This window comes from Diabrotica virgifera, chromosome 8 (assembly GCF_917563875.1).
Source record: "Diabrotica virgifera virgifera chromosome 8, PGI_DIABVI_V3a".
NCBI lineage: Eukaryota > Metazoa > Arthropoda > Insecta > Coleoptera > Chrysomelidae > Diabrotica > Diabrotica virgifera.
The window spans coordinates 134,365,567-134,374,136 of NC_065450.1; positions in this window are offsets into that span (position 1 = coordinate 134,365,567).

Here is an 8,570-nt window from a genome sequence, read left to right on the forward strand (position 1 = left end):
CCTACATAGTTTTTCTCATCAACGTTAATTCTTCACATTCCGTTTAATTTTCTCCTTGAGTGACCTCCGATATCAAGAAATATAAAGACTTCCTCTTCCTCATCACCGCTTTGGTCATCTAATGCTTTCTCTGTTTCTATTCTCATTTCTATTGCCGTTTCCTTGCTGTTTTCGTCATGTATGTCCGTTGGGCTGTTAATTCTTCTTCTACTTCCATTTCCGTATCACGAGTTGAGAATTTCTTTTTGTCCGCCTGGGCAGTGTCCAGCTTACCTAGCTAGTTAAGGCTTTTTCTCCTTGCGAGTTCACCTTATTCACGAGGGCACCGTTTGAAAATACTTGCGGTAGTTATTCATCCCCTTGCCACTGTGGCTCACGAACCGAGATTTCGGATTTTTCCTCTTGATTTGTCAAGGTTTTCTCCGGTATCAGTGACAGCAACGGTCGTCTACCGCCTGTTGTTCTTCACTCTTCAGTGCAGCTATTTACGCTACACTGTGGGGTGTAAGTGAAAAGGAGAGAAGATGGGTAAGGAGTGACTGATGTTTTCTAACTACTCGGAGTTCAGGTCTGATATGTCTTTGGATGTCTTGGTCGTTGTATGACCAATTGGTGACTGTGATTTATGCCGCGGACTTGAAAGGAGTGACTGATGTATTCTGACTACTCGGAGTTCAGGTCTGATATGTCTTTGGATGTCTTGGTCGTTGTATGATCAATTGGAGACTGTGATTTATGCCGCGGACTTAAATAGTGCCAGTGAGAGCCTGATATGGTTTTCAAATTTTCGTCAGGGATTGGTACAATCAGATGAAGCGTTTTGGGGGAGAGGAAGCGAAGGCGCAGCAATTGGGAATGATTGCTGCGCCTTTCAGCGTACTCGATGCTCCGACGCCGGAAGCTTGCTGGACTGTTTTTGGTTTCATCGGTCGTGCACCCCTTACATTAGTAGTTATCAAGGCCAATACTCGGATCTTCCACCACGTTGAGGTCATTCCACAACTCAGGAGTGTAGCAACATTTTATTTAAGTATTTTTTTTATTACAACGACTTATTTTGAAGCAAAGAATCTTTATTGATTATATCTTCCATTTTTAATGGGAATGGGACACTATGTTTTCCGTTCCATTTTCTCCTGGAAGCCATCTGTTCTACATCGACCCTACTTCAGCCAGTTGGTTTATTGCTCATAGTCCATTAACTATTATAAAAATCCACGGGACTCCAACATAATTGCTATATACAACACCCGTTGGATCTTTATTTGATACTGGTATACTCTCGTCCGTAGTATTAAAAGAGGACATCGAATCTTATAATAGAAACATCCAGTTCTACCAAAACTGCCTTACTGCGCTGAAAATTCAACTTTAGTACCATATTTGGGACACAGACAATTCGCGATTGAATTGGGACTAAATACTGTAAAGACCGCGTCCCACCATCAAATAATTTGATCAAACTGGTTTGAGCAAACTGAAAGTTAGACAACTCAATACAAAAAATTTGATCAAACTAGACTGATAGTGAGAGCACAGATTTTTAGAATTTCAAAAAAACTGCAATTGTGACGTCACTTTGACGTACTTCCTCAAGTACGTCAAGTTTGCTCAAACTGTTTGATCAAATTATTTGATGGTGAAACGCGGCCTTCAAGCAGTGTGTCCATAACAAGACCGCAATCACCGAGTTTGTAAGCTCTTTGGATAATAGCTCAGGTAACATTTTCCCTCCTGTATCATACATTCTCTGGATACGATGATAATACTCCTCGGAATTGGGGAGCGGCACATTATTACCTTATGATTAATCAATTGTGATGCGGCTATCTGGTAATTTACGAATTGAACATGGTATAGGTGTGCATGAGGTTACACCAGTCGTACTGCAACCAAGTGTCATGATCATCATTCTCTGCACCGTTATTCATTTGAGGAAGCGGTTATTTCCTTCTTATGTTTATTCTATGTTTCCTATTATTTCTTCTTATGTTTCTGTCGTATGTCGTTCCAAGAATAAACCACTTCACCCATACGTCTTTGCCAAGTGTCTATAACATCAGATTTCCGTTGATCTTCCCTTTCTACTGCTTCCTGTAATTGCAGTGTAATAGCAGTGTTGCAGTGCAGTGTAATAAATTATTTTTAATATTCATTTAACCCTTAAGAGTAAACAGTAGCGATCAACAGGTAGCAACAAAATATAACTTCAGGAGATAGTATCATAAACTTTGGCAACAGTGGTAATCTTTGACATTATCTAAGATTAATATTTTGACAATATCATAGTAGTGCTAAATGGAAGTAATAGAAAACGATTTTATTATTAATAAATAGATATTTATAAAAATAAACCAAAATGGGTGAAAATTGTATATTAAGATAGGTATTTAGAAAGGTATTTGCATGAAATATCTAATAATAAAACAATAATAAATAATCATATGTTTTGTTGTGAAGCGAAACAAATTTCGATTTTCGCATAATGTTGGCACAGTTTTTAATGGACTTTTTCTTGGAAGGTTTCACTTTATTTTTCGTTTGATTTACTTTTTCCATTTTGTTAAACTATTGATAATATTTTTAGAATAAAAAATCCTCCTAAAACTTTATATACTCGCATTAGAATTCGAAATATTTTTACGTAAAATATACTTACCTACCTACATATAACTAAAACTCACAATTAAAAACAATCTATTCTTTCAAAGAGGCCAACAACTTATACAACAACAACAAATATATAATAAATTAACTATCAATAAACACTACTTTCCTATGAAACAACAAAAACGAATTCTTAAATTAACACACTACTGCACTGGACAGATATCGATAAAGATGACAGAACATATTAGAGAAAATCTGACGCAGGTTTGTCAAAATGACAGTGATAATTTCTCTATGTTGCCTAATTAGTTATTTAGTTATAATATGTTCGTTTTCTTGTTAGAAATAAAAAATTTTAGTAGTTCCAAGATTACACAAAATCTAGGCATGAGATAAAAAAGTTTATTTGAAGAAAGTTTATTTTTTTCTTCTTAATAGCGGTACAGGCTCCTTTTTTCAATATTTTATTTAGTTATAAAGTAATTTCCACGTACTAACATATTTCTGAAATTGGGCTCTGTACCGCCATTCTTTATTATATCGTCGGTCTAATGAGCAAATTGCCTAAGTCACAAATTGAATTTTACAGGAGAGACAAAAAACTTTTGAACAAAAGTAAAAAAAGAGAAAATTGCCTAACTCCATGCAATACATAATTGACCAAAATTAGTTAAACAAAATATTTAAACAAACTTTCTACTTATATACTATATCCATATTAATAATAATAGTCAAAATATATTTATTTACTTACATTTCCTAACGTTTTCAATCAAAACAACTTCAGAAACACTGACATAGGCAATATTCGTCTGAATGGGAAAGAACGTTTGGACTTCAGCAAAATTCGTTTAGCAAAATTGGCGCGAAATAAAAAAATAATGGCGCTTGTGGGAATTGACAGGCGGTAGCTTTTACCGTCTACTACTAGATAACACCAAAAAACAATTTTCGGAAAAACTGGGCTTTGGAGGCAATTTGCTCATTAGACCATCGATATTACGAATATGTGTGCCAAATATCTCGACAAAATATTCAAAATTAGAGCCGCAATCTTGGAACGCGTTTGTTGCTACCTGTTGATAGCTACTGTAGCCTCTTAATTTAAATGTAAATTCCACATACTTAATACTTTAGTTACGATTTTTTGTGATATTTTCATACATATACCACATCAAAATGGTCTAGGGGACAAAGTAATCAAAGAATAATTTAAATGATAATTTGACAATTTATTTGGAAAATATTGAAATTCAACAAATCTGGACGCTGCTTAACGATAAATTGTGAATAACACAACAACCGGTCGTTGTATAAAGAGAGTTTAAAAAATTGAAAAAAAAAATTAAACAAAAATTCTCAACTAAAAATTTAAAAATAAAGTCGTAGACTTTTGTTATTAGAGTGTATGACCACCTCTGTTATGCTGATCGACATCGATCTGGTATACATACTTTTTATCAAATCGTCAATATCGTCTTGGTCAATTTGTTGCTATTGCTCTTGCATATAATTTAGCAGCTCTTCCATTATCTGGAACACTAATCCTTGCTGTTTTACATCTGTTTTTAGCACATCCCAAATGTGCTCGATGGGATTCATGTCAGGAGGTTCAGGTTAGGGCAATACCTGAATATTATTCTGCTCTAAAAAAATTTCTCACGATTCTTGCAACATGCAGACGTGCATTGTTGTGCATCAGCACAAAATTTCTCCAAATTGTGCAGCATATGGACGAAGAATAGATTCAAAAATATATCTCGATATTTATTTTGCTGTTAAAAATCCTTCAATATGAACGTGATCAGTTCGAAAACCTATTGAAACTCCAGCCCAAACCATCAAAGTTCCTCCTTGATATCTGTCAACTTCTTAAACGGTTTGCAAGCGGGATTCGTTGCCTGGTGTTAGCGACATCCTCGATCTTCGTGAATCGAGTCGTAAACCAAACCTGGATTCATCGGTGAAAAGAACAATATCAACACCCCCTATCTCGGAAACGAAGCATTTGCGGGCATACGTTTATAAAGCAAACTGTCATTATTTTATCATGCAGAATTACCCCTTAAAGTTTGCCGTACTTATTTAAAAACACCCTGTATTGACCAAAAACAGGGGTAGTTGTTAAAGTGCCTAACTTTTTTATTATCAAACATAAGCGAATGAATCAAAAACATAATGTTAAGAAAACCTGAGGCTATAGTTGAGTTTTAATTTCAGTATTTTATAAAAGCTAGAACATTCCACAGGGTGTTCCAAAATTTGAGAAAAAAACACAGTTTGATTCGTACACCCTGTATACAATGACAATGTACCTGTCTAGCAACAATATTATTATAGCGATATTGATAAAGAATAAGGCATTAAAAAAATTACTTAAATCGGACATCAGGTTTACGAAATACAAGACATTAAAAATTACCCATTTTTTGGGGTGCCCGTTTTTTGTGCCGGTGAATGTAGTTTAAAGCACCCGAAAAGCTAGGGGGGCCACGGCCCCCTTATGCCCATGGGTATGGGCGCCTATGAGTAGGATAGAATTCGGAGGTAATATCGCTGTCTTGCCTCTTGCTCTCATTGACTGGCGTACCTATACTAAATTTACAATCAAGATGCAGTAGAAATAAACAAACCAACAGGGCCCCCGTAAGAACTACTGGCGCCTGTGTGCAAAAAAGGATTTTTGCGCCCCTTGTCATTTTATAGGCATAGGTATTTTGATAATGTTTTTTTATTTATTTTTTTGGGGTCCGGACAAATAATCCCCGGACAAATAATCCCCGGACAAAAAATTCCCACAAAAAATCCCGGACAAATATTCCCCACAATTTTTTTGGACAAAATATCCCCACAAAAAATCCCGGACAAAAAATCCCCACGAATTATTTGTTGCCGGATAATTCTCTAAAAGTTTTCCCGAAATTTTACCAAATTTCGAAGTCCAATTCCATGCCGAAATCTTAAAATTTTACATTAATCGTCCAACACTACATGGAATACAATTTTTACGTACACCCAGCTCGACCAAAATGGGCGAGTTGGGCGTACAGAAGAAACTAACTGCGGTAACGCAAATGCATCTAAGTAACTCCTTTGTACAAGTTAGAATAGTGGGAAAAATATCAAACGGTTTCTGCGTAAATTCTGAACTGAGACAGGGAGATCCGTTGTCAGCATTGTTGTTTAATCTGGCCTTAGAATATGTCATGCCAAAAATGTATCCAAAAATCAAACCAGACATAGCTACTCGGGGAGAGGCCAGATGGAAGAAGGTCTGTAGGACGGCCTAGAAAAATGTGGAAAGATGCAGTCAGAGGAGATTTGGAGAAAATGGGAGTGAGACAATGGGAAATAGTGGCACAGGACCGACAAACGTGGAAGGCAATAAATTAACGCAACAAAGACTCTCAAAGATTTATAACGATACTGATGATGATGATGACTAAATATTTTTGACGCTAAATGTACAAAAAGGAACAAGTTTTTGGATTACAATCAAGATTATCGTTGTCAAGACCAGCAGTTATCATCACGAATACGCAATGTACTGGACATACTTATTCAAAACAGAGTGAGCAAAAGATTTAAGCCAATAATTACAACATGATTCCCATAGCCTTAGCTCATTCCCCATATCATTCTCTCCCACGATTTTTGAAAAAACTCACTTTTTTGTCACGTAAAATTTGAAGTTTTCGACATAGAATTATAATTCGAAATTTGGTACTTAATCGAAATTACAATTCATGCTTAATATTAATTGCTATTCATTATTTTCGTACCGAAAAGCGGTTTCATGGCGATTGCTATCTACCTATACCGATTACATTCACGGGAAAACTTTTAGAGAACTATTCGGCAGCAAATATTTCTTGGGGATATTTGGTCCGGGATTTTTTGTGGGGATATTTTGTCCAAAAATATTTGTAGGGATTATTTGTCCGGGATTTTTTGTCCAGAGATTATTTGTCCTAGCTTCAATCCACAAGGTGCCAGGCGGTGTCGTAATTGAAAAAAATTTTAAACATTTTTTTTAACAAATTCACTAAAAAGAAATTTATTTCGAACAAATTTTTTTTAGATAACTTGGGTCATGATGGGTAAAAAAGGTCCCTTGTCATTTTTCTCTAAAATGGATTGTTGTCGAGTTATACGCGATTTAAGATTTGAAAAATGTGAAAATGGCCATATAACTCGACAACAATAAATTCTAGAGAAAAATCACAAGATACCTTTTTGCTCAAAATGACCCAAATTATCTAAAAAAAAAATTGTTCGAAGTAAAAACATTATTTTTCTGAATTTGTTTAAAAAAATTGTTTAAACAATTTTTCGACCAAGGTACCGCCTGGAACCCTGTGGATTTGTTATAGGACCTTTTTTGAGTAAGTTTTTGCAAAGAAATCTAATCGAAATAATTTTGCTAACGTGGGTAACGTAAAGCCTGGACTGTAGCGCTAATTGTTAATAATTAAAAACAGCTTTGAAATAAAATAATGACAAAAATGTTTTCAGAATGTTGAAGGAGGGGTTTTAAACTTTGATTTGGTAGCTTTTTGACTTTCATAATAATAATTTTTAATCGAGTTATTAAGCCTTGAAAATGGTCATTTTCGCATTTTTTAAATTTTAAATTGCATATAACTCGACAACAATCAATTTGAGTGAAAAATGACAAGAGACCTTTTTTACTCAGAATGACCCAACTAAAAAAATTTGTTCGAAATGAAAAAATTATTTTCTAAATTTGTTTTAAAAAAAATGTTTTACCAATTTTTCGTCCACGGCACCGCTTGGCACCCTATGAATTTGTTATAAAGACTTCTTTTTGAAAGACTAAGTTTTTCAACCTAATAAAAATATTTGTAAATTAAATATTTTTAAAAGATTTTTAATTGAAAAACTTTATTGGCCCATTTCCTGGTGACAACCTCCAAGGCTTCTACAATATGCAAGCCAAATGGATGCTGCAGTGAAGACTAAAGGGAAGGAATTCTACACTATGCAATTCACAACCCCCGTCTGCAGCGTGGTAAAGTTCCAACGGAAAATGGACCTAGTTACTCTATAGGAGTAATACTAATATAAAAATAAAAATGTATACCATTTTTATTCATTCAGTTGCGGTGCGAAACCAAAACTGTCTCAATCTTTACTCAGATCAGAGAGTGCAGCCAGCACTCTTATCGACGATTTCACCTCAAAGGGGGCGACGATACAGTCCGGTCTAATTAGTTATTTGATAGGTATGCGATTTTCAAATATTGTCGATTCATCATTTGAGCGCCGCAGAATCGTTCGCTTATCGATGAGATAGAATTACCGCCCACACACTATTGCTCAACCAACCAATGTGTTTGGAATTTTTCCACGAAATCAGCGCATAGTTAGGTATTTCTTATCTACAGTTGGGTATTTGTTGTTTTTATAGCGGGATTTTTTATTTTATGTTTATAGAAAGACTAAAAATGTCATCTAAGATACAAACAAAATAAAGCTGAACTATTTATAATTTCTCAACCTTTATTTTAAAATTAATTTTTGCTTTTTTATTTTTTTTTTGTAAATTTTTTGCACTTTTTGACCCTCGGTTTTGGCGCCCCTTAAGGACGGCGCCCGTGTGCATTGCACACTTTGCACATATGGTAGCGGGGGCCCTGCAAAACAAGACACGTTAAATTCCACTAGGAGCACTCCCGAATCATAATTTACAATGTACAAACTTTGAAAATTATGATTTGGGATTTACAATGTATATACATTGTAAATTATAATTCGGGAGTGCGTGTCTTGGTTTGTTTATTTCTTTGATGGTGATGGTGTATGTGAATCAAATTACACTGAAATATTTGGCTCACCCTGTACACTTATATCAATACAATAAAAAATGTCAGTGTTTGGTTTGTTACTTTAAACAGAGATAAAAAAGAGGTAATGTGGGTTAGACGAAAACAACGTAT